This window comes from Oenanthe melanoleuca, chromosome 3 (genome assembly GCF_029582105.1).
Source record: "Oenanthe melanoleuca isolate GR-GAL-2019-014 chromosome 3, OMel1.0, whole genome shotgun sequence".
In the NCBI taxonomy this organism is placed as follows: domain Eukaryota; kingdom Metazoa; phylum Chordata; class Aves; order Passeriformes; family Muscicapidae; genus Oenanthe; species Oenanthe melanoleuca.
Window position 1 is genome coordinate 101,284,802 of NC_079336.1, and position 12,865 is coordinate 101,297,666.

The window sequence follows — 12,865 nt, forward strand, 5'->3', positions numbered from 1 at the left end:
AGCTAATGCTATTTATATCAACATTTCCCTTCTGAGAGAGGATCAAAGCACTGGGAGCAGAGAGCTGTCATTACACAGGCTAGGAATTCTGTATTCCTACTTCAGCTTTTGATTCAATTTGGGAATCATGTGAAATTCCTCTGAGGCCAAGTGGGTTTGGATGTCAAATCCAGAAAACAATTTTCTTGTTTCATGTGATGTGGGTGTGCCACAATCCCTTTGGCCTTGCCCCTCCGTTACCTGACCAGGCTGTGCTCCACCTCAGCTGCACTTCACTGGGCTTGAGCTCAGCCTCAGTTCTTGTAAGGAACACAAAGTCCAGCCAAGGCTTCTGCCTTTCAGGTTCCACCAAGGGCACTTCCAGTAGCTCTGCTAGTGAATATTAAAGTCTACTTACTGCCAATAAAGCACTAATGATCTGTGCTTCAAGGGTACCTCTGATGTGATGATCTCAAAGCAAATCAATTTAGGGTTATCCCATGCCCATGCTATGGATGGAAACATTGAATGCATGGAGAAATAAATCTAAGTTCACTGGCAAACGTATGGCCATAATGGATGGTGCCTTATTCTGAGGGCCCAGAGCCTGGCAGTGATGGAGGTGTGAGAGATCCAAACTAAAACTGGTGTTATGGCATCTTCAGCAAACCATCTTTGTTGCTCTGGTGAGTCCAAGTCAAACACTTCATTTGAAAGTTCCCATATAGAAAAGAGACCCCGAGCAAGCCTTTCCTGAAACTGGTCCCAGAACAAAGGCAGCTCCACTTGCAGGCTGCAAGCAGCAGGCTCCACGTGCAGAGCTGCAAACCTGACATAAATCAGAAGGTGTTTGTAGCACTCAGCTGGAGCCAGGGTAAAGAAAAGGGCTGTGCATTACTCACTTTATTTTGGCAGGATCTCATGGTTTATCAGGCCATGCACAGCCCCTTCACACAAGTCCCTCTGTGGGAAGCTGTGGCTGCTCCCACCAGCAGGCAGAGATGGAAATCCAGCCTGGAGGCGCTGCCCTGCCCCAGCCCAGTGCTGGGGGCTTGGCCCATAGGTCTGTGGGAGTAGAAAGGTTACAGACAACTTTGGTTCCGGGGTCTCCACACTGCAGTGGGTTTGGCTGAGAGGGCATTCAGCCACTTCTGATTAGTTGAGTGCTCTTGTCCTGTCCTGTATCCCTGAGTGGTTGCATGCACAGGGACAGATGGCTGAAGAAGCAGGAGAGGCAGGGCTCTGAATATGTAAGTTCAGCAGACAACTTTTGGTGCAGTACATGTAAACTCTGCAAGAAAAGCCTTCCCTCCCATGTCATGCTTTGTCCTGAGCACTGCTGGTAGTGGGACTTACACCTTGGAGCATAGTTGGAAGTATTTAAATGCGCAGTTGTGACAGAGGAAGGGGAAAATGGCTTCTCTCCAACCATCCCAGGTGAGGAATATTTTCTGCAAATCGCCATAAGATGTGATGCTTCTTTAAGGCTCACACCTCCTTGAACATGTCTACAGAGTTTCTTGCAGTGCAAGTGATGGAAAATGTAGGCAGTTCAATGGAAACAGTCCCTAAAACTGAGCAGATTCTCCCATTTGTCCAGTTGGGCAAACATCTGCATGTGACCAGAGGCTTCTGCGTTAATCTCTCCCTCTTGCAGTTCTGGGTTATCCTTTCATGTGAGTCATAGTTTGTATCTATACAAAGAGAAGCTTTAAACTGCCTCAAGTGAGGTATTTTTCCAGTACTTTAGCACTAATTAATCATTAAAGTGCCAAGATCAAAGGGTGGGGAACTACAACGTTGGTATGTTCTTATGATCACATTGCGGCCAGTTCCTCTCATAAATCCTGGTATTTTGTGAGTTTCAAATCAAATCTCCCATGGAGAATGATTTGGCAACAAGATGGTGGGCTGCTTTTCTTTGCACCTCTCAGAAGTGAGGGGAGCTTTGACTCCACGAGGAATGCAGGGTCAGCCCCACAACAAAAAGACCAGCCATTATTTTGGACATCTTGGCACCCAAACAAGCCACTGCTTTAGGCATGGATATTAAAACCCAGTCTCATGGAGTGAAAGTCACTGTCCTGAAGATCCGGTAGCTCAGTCAGAGAAGCAGGGAAATGGTGGGAGCCTGGAGCCTATTCCAGGGGTAACTGAAGGCACTTAAGGGTGTAAACCGCACTGTGAGCCAGCAAGACTTACTGTTGAAGTGCTTAAGTTACTTCTGAAAGTGAAGCTTTTACAATAACGCTGCTGCTTTTGAAAAGGAGTAGCCTAAGGCCGTGATTCCAGCGAAGCATGAAGCTCAGAGCTCAGTGGCTGCTGTCTCCTCACCGGGACGGGGCGGCCAGCCCTGGCACCTGGGGATGCTCCCGCTCAGGCAGAGGCTGTGCCTCGGCTTGCTCTGATTCCAGCACCTTCCCAGAGCCGGCACTCTGGGGGTCCTGCCTCCTGCAGTACCACAGGGCTCACCTCCCCTCCTCGGTGGCGCTAACTGGTGTGAAAGCTGCAGCACCCAAATCCCCGGGATCTGGGGAAAACCAGCTCTCGTGCCCATGGCTTAGTGAAGACTGAGAGAGGAGCTAAGGAGTGCAAACAGGTCCTGCTGCTGGTGCCCACCCGTGCATGGGAACACGAGTCTGGCTGCTCTGGAGGAAAGGCAGGGGGTTGGTTTGCTTTTGTGGGCACAGGGCTTGGTGTTTTGTGTCTGGAGCAGGAGAGACTGGGGAGCAGCAAGCCAGAGGGGCAGGGCAAGACAAGCACAAGCCAGCGGCACAAGTAACAAAACATCTGTAATGGCCAGTAATGGCTGTCCTAGAAGCAGACAGAACGGAGCAATAGCATTTCTGAAACGTCTTTTTTTCCATAACACGGGATGTTTGCAAGGGCCACTATTCCTGCTTTAAAAAAAAATTCCTTTTTGCTCCCTTTCATTCTTTTTCTTGTGGGATGCCTGGGACTTGACAGCATGGGCTCTTGTCCAACATTTGTTCTGACCTAGATTTTAATCTCTGCTTTTTCCCCCTTACCTTCTGCTTAGCTGGCTACTACCTCTAGAAGACATATATAATCTATAAAACATTTGTGTTTCCCAATAATTTTAATTTCTATTTTCAGGAGATACTCAAGACTGCAACAAAAAGTTTTAATTACAGGTTTGGGCTGCTAGAGCTACCTAAATAAATATAATGGTCAGAGCTTTATTTTGTAACCCACTGGTTGTGACAGATCAAAAACAAAGACAAAAGGAGGAAACAAACTTACACCCTGGGAACACCAGTACATGTCAGTGATGCAGGGCAGCTTGTTCACTCGGAAGGTGCTGTGCAAAGTCAGATGTGGAGGTTCCTGGTAACCTGTGCAGTTTACTGAAAAAAAAAAAAAATTGGTGGGAAGAGTGTTTGCCTGGTGGGAAGCTGGAAATGCTGCTCTTCATAGGGAAAGGCAGAGCAGGCCTTTCCCTGCCAGGGGCTATAACCAGCAGGTTGTCACATCTGTGTGCTGCCCAGCAAGGAGGTGAAGGCTCGGGGAGCACTGAGCACCCCAAGGCTTGGAGCTCTGCCCTGCTGGCTCACCTGGCCCTGCTGCAGCCACGGGGACAGGTGCTGGGCATTTCCCAGTGTGTGCCATGCCCATGGCTGCGCTGGTCAAGCACAGAGCAACCCCAGCACTTGGGCAGCCTTCAGCAGCAGCACTGGGGAGGTTTATCCCTCTCCCTCTGTTCCAAAGCCACCGAGGCACGCGTGTGCACAACCCACATTGTGCAGGGACTCCTTGAAGAGAAGCAGCTTGGTGCCCCACCGCCCCTGTCCTTTAGGTGTGCACCACCCAGTGCAATTCATCCGCTAATCCTGTTTGATGAGCCAGAAAGAATGTTTCAAGAATGTTTCATCCCTCGGTAATTTTGTTAACCTCTCCTGGCAACAAAAAAAAGGCCAGGTAATGAAGGTGTTGAAAGGGTGTAAAACCTAGAGAGCGTTTGGGAAGGGCTCGGAGGCCAACGCAGGACCTCTCCATATGGCTCCTCACTTCATCTGGGACCTGGAAAAAAACCCCAAACAACCTTGTGGGATACTAATTCAGTCCTTGGTTTCTTTCTTGTATCAATTCCTCTAACTGTGCCTTAAATTTGGGCCAGATGCATGATGTTTTTATGATGTGGTACTGTGGGGAAGCCTGGGCTGGATCTAACAGAGGCTCTGCTAATGGGGCTGCTCCTTCAGGGAGCTTGGGATGCTCCAGCTATTCCCTGTGCCTCTGTGGGAATGCCTTCAGCAGGAATGAATGGTTGGGGTTCCAGGTGGGTGAGGTGATGGGCTCTGTCAGTGTGGTGAGAGGAGCAGAACACTTTCTGACACACTGGGGTTTGCAGGGTGCCTTGCCTTGTTTGGGCAGAACACATCAGGTTTTGTTCAGGTTCATTCCTGAGCTAACTGTGTGCTGCTGCAGGAACCACATCCACACATTGCCAGGGCACATCCTGCTCCTTGTCCACATGGACAAAGCAGGCAAAGAGGGATGGTGCTCACCCCAGGGTCTCATTTCCCCCAGAGCAAGGCTCGGAAGCAGCACAGCTCACGAGTCCGGTTTAGCGCTCAGCACTATCTCACAATCAAAACCTAATCACGAGACTGTCCTGCTCCTTTCTGATCGTGTCACATCCCAAAAGCTTTGTGGAGGATCAGCCAAATCTCCTGTGTTTTCATTTGCTAAGCTCAGTCAAGTGATACAAAGCCCAGAGCGCTTTTTCTGCCAATCTGAATTTGTGGTGATTAAATTGCGCTCTTGTGAGGGTTAATTTTCATGGACAGACATGAATAATTATCAGTTAATGTGCTTAAGAATCATAAGGAATATTTGGTAGTCTTTACAGCTACTTAGCTAACTGAAATTGGCATAATTCTTTTGAATTTAGGCTCTGTAATTCTCACTCTGTAAAAGTGTTGTCTCTTTTTTCCTTCTCTCCTAATAATCTGATCCATGTCTTCACATACTTTCTCCTTTTTACCCAGCATTTTTTTCTCAGCTCAGATTGTTTTGTCACCACCTGTTCTTAAATCTGCCAGCTGATACAGACAATGTTGAGATGACTAAAAACAAGGAACCCGTGCACAGGAACCTGTGCACACATTTGTAGGTCTAATTTAAAAACAAAATTAAAAAATACCCTCCTAAGGCAGTGAGCTCCTCACACTATAAAATTTCCTATCCTCATTGCTACTGTGCAGGAATTTGGGGCTGTGATTGAACAAAGCCACCTCAACAGCAGCCTGTTGAACTACATGTGCTTTATGTAATAAAAAAATGCATCATCTATTTATTATATATTTAAAAGGCAAATCACTGGGGTTTGTACAAGATTAGCTGAATTCTACAGTGCAATGCAGGGTGGCAAATTCTGGTGCAACAGTTTATGTACTGAGAACAAACCATTCCACTGGAAGACAGAGTTTGTAAATTTTTTCCGTGCTTTTGATAAATGCAAAAAACTTGAAGAAATTCTCGATACAAGACAGAACCACAGCAATTTCACTAAATTTACTAAAAATTAAGGGAAATGCAGTCAAATATCCTCTATGTGTAGCATAAGTCCAGTACTTGTGACTCAGGACTGAATTAAATCCAAGTGAGACACAAGATCTCTTTATTAGACAAATATATTTCTGCCTAGGATTCATTCAGGGGAAAAAAGTTCTTTTATGGCAGAAATTGTATTTTAAAATACAATTTACCCCCTATTTTTATCTGTCTTGAGGCCCTGCTAGCTGAGCAGCTGTGGTGCTGATGAACTCAAATTTATTGCTCACAGGGGTGTCAGCCAATGCTGTGCTCATGTGCTTGAGGTGGTACCAGAAGAAACCATAACCCACAGCTCATTTCTTCTTCCCAATTGCTTGTCCCTGGAATCCCTCAAGGAGGCCACCAGTAACCCCTCTTGGAGAGGCTGACACCCACACTTCCCTTTGGGATGGGACTATACCAGCAGGGTCTCACCTGAAACCCTGCCACACACAGTTCTGTGCTGTGGCACGTGGGAGATGCTTCCTGGCTGCTTTCCAAAGCCTGGCATAGGAATACTTGGAGAGGGTGTATGATCATTTCCCTGGCCATTGCAGGTGCAAAGAACTCAGTAACAATATTTGTTCTGGAGCCAAATTGCTCTCTGACTGCCTCCGATGTTTTTTCAGTTGAGGAGAATTACCCAGCTCTTGGGCTGTGCAAGTCACTGGGTAAGAATTCCCAGACAGGGTATTTTTCTTCCTTTTATTTTATTCCCTTTTAAAACATGTGTCTAGACAAGTGACAGGCAAACATCAAATGGTTTGGCTGCACAGCTGAATGGCACCTGAATATTTCCTCCCTCAGTCCATCCCCCTGAAAGCACCCAGCCTGCCCCAGTTCCTGGAAACTGGGCTGAGAGCCTCAGGAGAACAGCCTGTCTTGGGAGCTTTTCATCTCCTCCTGCTGTCGGGGAGTTCAAAGACCTTGAAGTCATAGAGCTTTTGCAAATACTTTGCTCTTTGGATTTCAGATTCTATTGCAAACCAAGAAACAACCAGGAAGCACAAAATGGTAAAAAAATGATGAAATACATAATTATTACTGGCCAACTCTCCAAACCTTAACATAACAGAAAGCTGTTCTTAGTTTGAATTTAAAATGCAGTTTGATAACAGGAGAAGTGTTTGAATCCCCTTTTAATCTCATTTAGACTTGGGGCTTACTGCCAGTAGCAGACTGCCCCAGTGCCTGTGGCACAGAGCACTGCAGGCATTGCATATTGCCACAGAAAGGGCCATGCAGGACATTTTACTGGAAAAGCTCATGGTCATGGTCACAGGCTCTTTGCTGAGCTGGACAGATGCAGTTGGACAAATCCATTTGATTCCAGTAGGATTTCACATAGGTTGAGTCTGTGGCTGGGCTGATGGCTACATTTGCAGTACTGGATCAATACCTTCCTGCTCTAAAATAATGCCAGAGCCAGGGCTATTTACTGGAAACAGTTAATTAAGGGTGAGTGAAGGCAGTCAGAAGTCTGTTAAATTGTCTGTCCATCTATTTGGTTACTTATTTGTCCAACCAGTGCTTCAGCTGCTCCTACCTCCTGGGCAATGGATAACCAAGTGTTTTGGTAAAGTCTGTCCCATTTATACTACGTCATAATTTTAATAATTAATTTGGATGTAGGTTTTATTTTAGTAAGTCCTCCTAGGAACACGCTCCACCCCAGCTGGGGCACTTCCCTCAGGTTTTGTTCTGATGTGGAGGTAGAAGGGGGTGGGAGAGATCTGGTTCAAAAGGCAGAGCTCTGGTGTGGCTCTGGTCTCTGCAGAGACCCTGGCTTGGTGCTGACACACAGCAAATACCTGAGCTGAGCCAAAGCACCTAACTCAGTGTGGGAGCAGAGGTCCACTGCCATAAATTAGGTAGGAATAGGGAAAACCACTGATTTCTGCCATCCAGCAGTTCATTCCTGTTCTTATTCTCATTAGCAATTTATTGAAAAAATATTGCAAGACTTGAATCTTCTCTCCAGAGCCAATAACATCCCCTCTGCCAGGTGGAGCAATAATTCAAAATAGGGCAGACCTAGGAGAGAGTTAGATGGGGTTAGGAAGCAAATTCCAGAACTCCAGCTCCACTGCACCTGGTTCCTTACTGCTAAAGGCTGAGTAAGGAGAAACTTAATATTGCTGCTCTGCAGCAACACTGGAAGATTGTAATTTCCATTCCATTCAAATTTTAACATGAAAAAAAGTATTTATGTGGCTTGATAAGTTCCACGCATCCTTCCCACCTGTTTCCATTTTAATGCAAAAATAGAAACTCTTTAGTTCATATCTTGTTTCCAAGTTGGCAGAAGTCCCTGGGTCGCTTTGTAGTGCTATAACTTAGAGTATGATGTAGCTCTGTGTCTCTGACTGAAGAATGAAAGATGAACTCCTTAAGCACCCTTAAGGGGTGCAGTGGTGCCAGACTGGTAATAGATGCCATAGATGGGCTTAGGCTGGAATTAAAGCTAGGTTCCCAACTACTATTTGGAAAGGACATCAGAAAATCTGTTTATCAGGGAAAAAATATATATAAAAATTATGTTTCTGCCCACGAAATGAATGCTTAGCCCAACCACAAAGACCCTCCCAAGAAACCTGTACTTCATTCAGTGTTACTGATCCAAGGGCAGCCACTGAGCTGCCCCAGAATGAGGAGCTGCTTCATGTACAGCTTGTCAACATGGAGAAAGGTTCTTTTTAAAACTGTGGGTGACAACAAGAATAAAAGACTTTAGTGAATAATCCTGAATAAGGAGCAAGCATTTAAACAAAGAGGCACTGTGGAATTTACAGACAAATGCATAAATTGGTCTCTTGTAAAAAGGACAGCATTTTACTCAAGGGTGCAGCAGACACTTTCAGCCCTTCAAATTTCTACCAAGTGTTAGAGGCTGAAGATGAAAAAGAGAGATGCTAATCAGCAATGGGATTGGATCTGTCCTGAGAGTTTTGATAGGTTCAGGCCGGACATCAGGAGGAACTTCTTCAGTGGCAAGGTTGGTAAACGTTGCCATGGGCTGCCCAGGGAGGTGGTGGAGTCAGCATCCTTAGAGGTGTTCAAGAAATGACTGAATGTGGACTCAGTGCCACTGTCTGGTTGACAAGGTGGTGATCAAGGCTGGCTCAATGATCTCAGAGGTCTTTTTGAACCTCAGTGATTCTGTGATAGGATGTGTGATAATTGATGCACTATCCCACCTCCAGCACACCCGGATTGGCTTCAGTGCTGAGACCACTGTCCTGCAGCTGGTGAAATGGGAAAATTCAGCTGGACAGTCTGGGAGTCCCTGCACCTCCATCACCTCCCACCCAGCCACGTCAGACCTCCCTTTCTGTGCACAGAAATAACAGCTGCCAGCACGGCAGGGTGTTGCTGTCACAAGTGCAGTTTCTTTTGCACTGCAGGAACACTGATTGCTTTTATGCTTTGGAGTCAATGAGAAGAGAAAAAAAAAGTAAAAAAGAACTCATTCTGCCTCAGCTCTTTGGCAGAAGAGCAATAATTTCAGTGCACACCCCCACCAATGCTCTGCTGGGTAAGAGCAGTGGTGTTGCCTGCAATGAAACACCACAGCTGTGCTCTGCTCCGCCTGAGACAGGAATGAAATGTTCTCTCCTCCTCTTCTGTTTGAAACATGGGCAACAGGATTTTGGATTACACTATCTGAGTGGTCAACATCCAAATTATTTATCCAGATGAAGTGAAGCAGGGGAAAGAATCCCACCCAAAAAACCTGTGGTGTTACTTCAAATATGTATCTGAGTATTTCCATGCTTGCAGCTCTCCTGTGTAGGTGTCTAGTGATTCCCACTGATTATAGAACCATATGTTTTATTTTGCTCTTTAAAAAAATATTCAACACATTTTTGTGACATGTTAGATTAGCTAAAATAACACCTATAATAATCCTGCCCTTATTGAATTTAATGCCACCATTCCCTGATTCAGGATTAGGCCCCAGTGAGGAAAAGTGGAGATGTGTGCAAGTGGTTGGGACTGTAAATGCAGTCCCTCTACACTGGGGACACACTGATCCCATTTAGTACAGAAATAATATTTTTCCATGACCTGGATGTACACAGATGGTCCAGTCCTGCACAGTACAGAAAAAGCTCCTGCTGAACTAAGAGGAGGTAAATCAGGTTGAAGATTTGGGACTGCAATTGAGTTCGCTACAGCAGGATCAGTGTGGTTGGAAATATGCAGATATTGCAGTTTTTCTTTGGAAAAAGCTGTGGTCCAAACATAGTGCTCAACTCTGAAGAGTCACAGTAAGAATTCAATTCCTGCAGTAAATCTCGGCTCCCCTTCCACTGAGGCTCTCTGCAAGGATCAAGCTCATGTTTGTGACACAGTTCTGCAGTGGATGATCTGCATGTCCAGCAAACAGGTTCTCCAGGTGCAAAGTGCTGCACGGAGCAACACCCAGAGGGGAAACGCTCAGAAACTCCTGATAACTCCATGTGGCACCACAACAGAGCCAGGGCAGACCTGAGTCACAGTGCTCAGGGATGCTTCCCAAACACACAGCTTCCAAGGATGAGGCACAAGTTGAGCCTCAAGTGAAGTTTATCACAAGTTTGGCCCTTCCTGCCAAACCCTGGGACAGCTGACTGACGGGGAAGTGAGAATGACGTGGGGTAACAGCAGAGGTGACATTTTGTGACACAAGGAGATGGCCTGGCAATGTCCTGTGGGGTTTCACACTGCCATGAGGGCTAAGCCTCCAGAACTGGATCTGTACCACAGTACAACAAGGGGAAAAGTTTCTTCAGCCAGAGTGTGCAAGCAGGGCAGTTTCAGGTGAACTCACTTCCAGTGTAGCTGAGAATTCCATGACAAGAGGGCAGCTGAGAGCAGCAGTGGGCATTTTCCAGGCACACCAAGCCAAGCCCAGCTCTCAGCTCTCCTGCAATAGGGCATTCAGGACACATTCTGTGTGTTTGGCTGGTGAACTTCAGGAATTCAGTGCCAAAGGTGTGCAGTTCACCTGTAAACAGAAGTGATTCTGGATCTGGCAATAAAAGGCACTGTTGTAGCTGAGTCTTTCTGACCAACCTGTGTTCCATGGTCTGCACGACCAACAGGGACAGACTGCAAGTTATTAAAAATAATAATAAGCTGACAAATGACATATCCCTGCCTGGGGAATGAAATACTTGACACACCAGATGGGCCTTCTTATCACTGATTTCTCCTGCTTACCCACTCAATATTGATAACATGCTCTGAGGAGTTCAGAGTCGTGCCAATAAACACAAATGCCTAAAAACTGTCTGCAACAAGACTTCATGATAGGAGATGAGAAAAGAAAGTTCTTTCCTGCAGTTATAAGGAGTTAAAACTGTCTTCTTGGAGGATGGGTATAAATCTCTGAACATTCAGTCACTGGAGGTCACTGTGGGTGCCCTCAAGGCCTTGGCTGGTCTGTGCCACATGTCTTTGTGTGAGAGAGGTTTCACGCATTACTTAGAACTGAGTTGTTGAAATACTAATGTGATAGTGTTCAGACATATTCATAAATAGTCTGGTAAAAAGGATGAACAGAGAGAAGAGAAATTTTGCAGATGATGCAAATCTGGCCACAAAGCACTGCTGAAAGGGTTTGTGATCCCGAGTGGACAGGCAGTGAAATGGCTGATGCAGGGCAGCATCAACAAAGGCAGAGCACGTGCAGAATACTCATCCTCACTGTACTTCCACACAGATGAGCCCTAAAAATAATATTGAGCAAAGAGGGCTGGGAGGCCTCTGCAAATATCATTTAAGGTCCATCAGAAGAGACAACAATCAGGTTAGGAATGAGTTGGCAAAGAGGCAGGAACAAATTAGAAAACATCATTACAGCACTCCTCGGTGAAAATGCGTCTCCATGCTAGTGTTTTCTGGCCATGGGACTCCAGAAGAGTTGGGCTGAACTGGAAAGAACAGGAAGGAAAGCATTCAGGATGAGGAGAGATGGGCAACAGCTTCCACAAAGATGGAAAAATAAGCAGATGAGGAGCCTTCAGGGTGAAAGGGGTGACAGAAGCAGGAGGTTCAGTAAAGGTCTGTCAGATCATGACTGACACAGAAAAAAGCAAATAGGAACTGGCAGTTCACTGGCTCTCCTAAGGATTAGAGGGACCTGGTGGTGCTGTCACACAAGAAGGTTTAAACCAACAGAAGGAAGTACTTTTTCATACAAAGCATAATTAAATTGTGGAACTCATTGCCACAGGATGTTGCGGAGGCCAAAAGTTATAAATGGCTTGAGAAAGGGATCAAAAACACTTGAGGAGGATGGATCCATGGGTGGCTGTTAAAACACTGGTCTGGAGGCAGCCTCTGCTTCGGGAAGTCCATAAACCGCGGATTGCCTGGAGCAAGGAGGGTACAGCAGGGGAAGGATTGATTCTGCATTGCCTGCAGCACCTCCTGGCTACGCTGGGAGATACTGGGATACTGGGAGATACTGGGATACTGGCCCATGTGGCCTTTTGCTGTGACACTGGTTAGGTCCCAGCTCTGCTGTCTCTTCTAACCTTAATTAAAGAAAACCCCAAAAAGCAACAAAAGCACAACCTAAAACAGAGGAGGGGGAAGAGGCAGCCCCAGCCCTCCACACACTGTTAGTAGGCAGCATGGTCGTTGTTTTATTTTCTTTAGAGTGGACTTTGTGTTGCAAGTGGCAGGAAGCCATGAACCACAAAAATAAAATAATTCTAACCCTAGTGCTAAGTAAGGAAAACAAAGATGGCTCAGCAATTAGCAGCATTATATATGTTAGTACTAAGTAACAACAGATGTCAGGACTTGAGCCCTTTGCATTCCTCGCAATCCTTTGGAAACCAAAGCCTTTTGACGTCGCTATACATTATTGCAGTTATTCTGGGGCTGGGAGAACAGCAAAGGCTCTTTGAATGCTGAAATATGTAGGTTGCTAGGACTGGTTGGGTCTTACCTGCATCTCCCTCCCCATCCTGTGTCCCTTGCTGCCTTCCTGGGCTGGTGTGTGCTGTAAACCCTGCTCTGTAAAGACATGCGCTGGCCATGAGTCATTAGCAAGCATGCGAAGCTAATTGGCAAAATACTCATAAAAGATTTTGAAGGTGGGTTAATTACAATTCATTACACTGTAAACTGTCCCCAGGCTATTGTTAAAAAATGCAGGAGTTTCAAGGTCCAGTATTTTATGATTCATTTTGCCATGCAGTGAAAAACAGACTCTATATCAAACTACATTCATTATAGTTAAGACCACAAAATCTTTATTGGTTTTCCCAACATTCCCTCCTTGTTATATGCATTCATATGGACTGCACATTTCTAGCAATTGGCAAGAAGG

At 45.9% G+C, this 12,865-nt stretch overlaps 1 protein-coding gene and 1 long non-coding RNA gene across 7 annotated transcripts in view; one reads left to right on the forward strand and one right to left on the reverse strand.

The window, feature by feature from the left end:
• The window catches only part of BMP2 (bone morphogenetic protein 2), an 83,335-nt gene that overhangs the window by 41,920 nt on the left and 28,550 nt on the right, over nucleotides 1-12,865 (forward strand). The window lies entirely within an intron of this gene.
• Nucleotides 1-12,865, reverse strand: part of LOC130251491 (uncharacterized) — a 30,148-nt gene that overhangs the window by 8,463 nt on the left and 8,820 nt on the right. For 3 of the 6 annotated variants that reach the window (XR_008840167.1, XR_008840162.1, XR_008840164.1), the window contains 3 exons: nucleotides 12,482-12,549; nucleotides 3,244-3,335; nucleotides 882-1,044 (listed from right to left, as the gene is read on the reverse strand). This is a non-coding gene — a long non-coding RNA (uncharacterized LOC130251491). The remainder of the gene's footprint in view (nucleotides 1-881; nucleotides 1,045-3,243; nucleotides 3,336-12,481; nucleotides 12,550-12,865) is intronic. The other 3 variants (XR_008840165.1, XR_008840163.1, XR_008840166.1) reach the window with 3 other exon arrangements.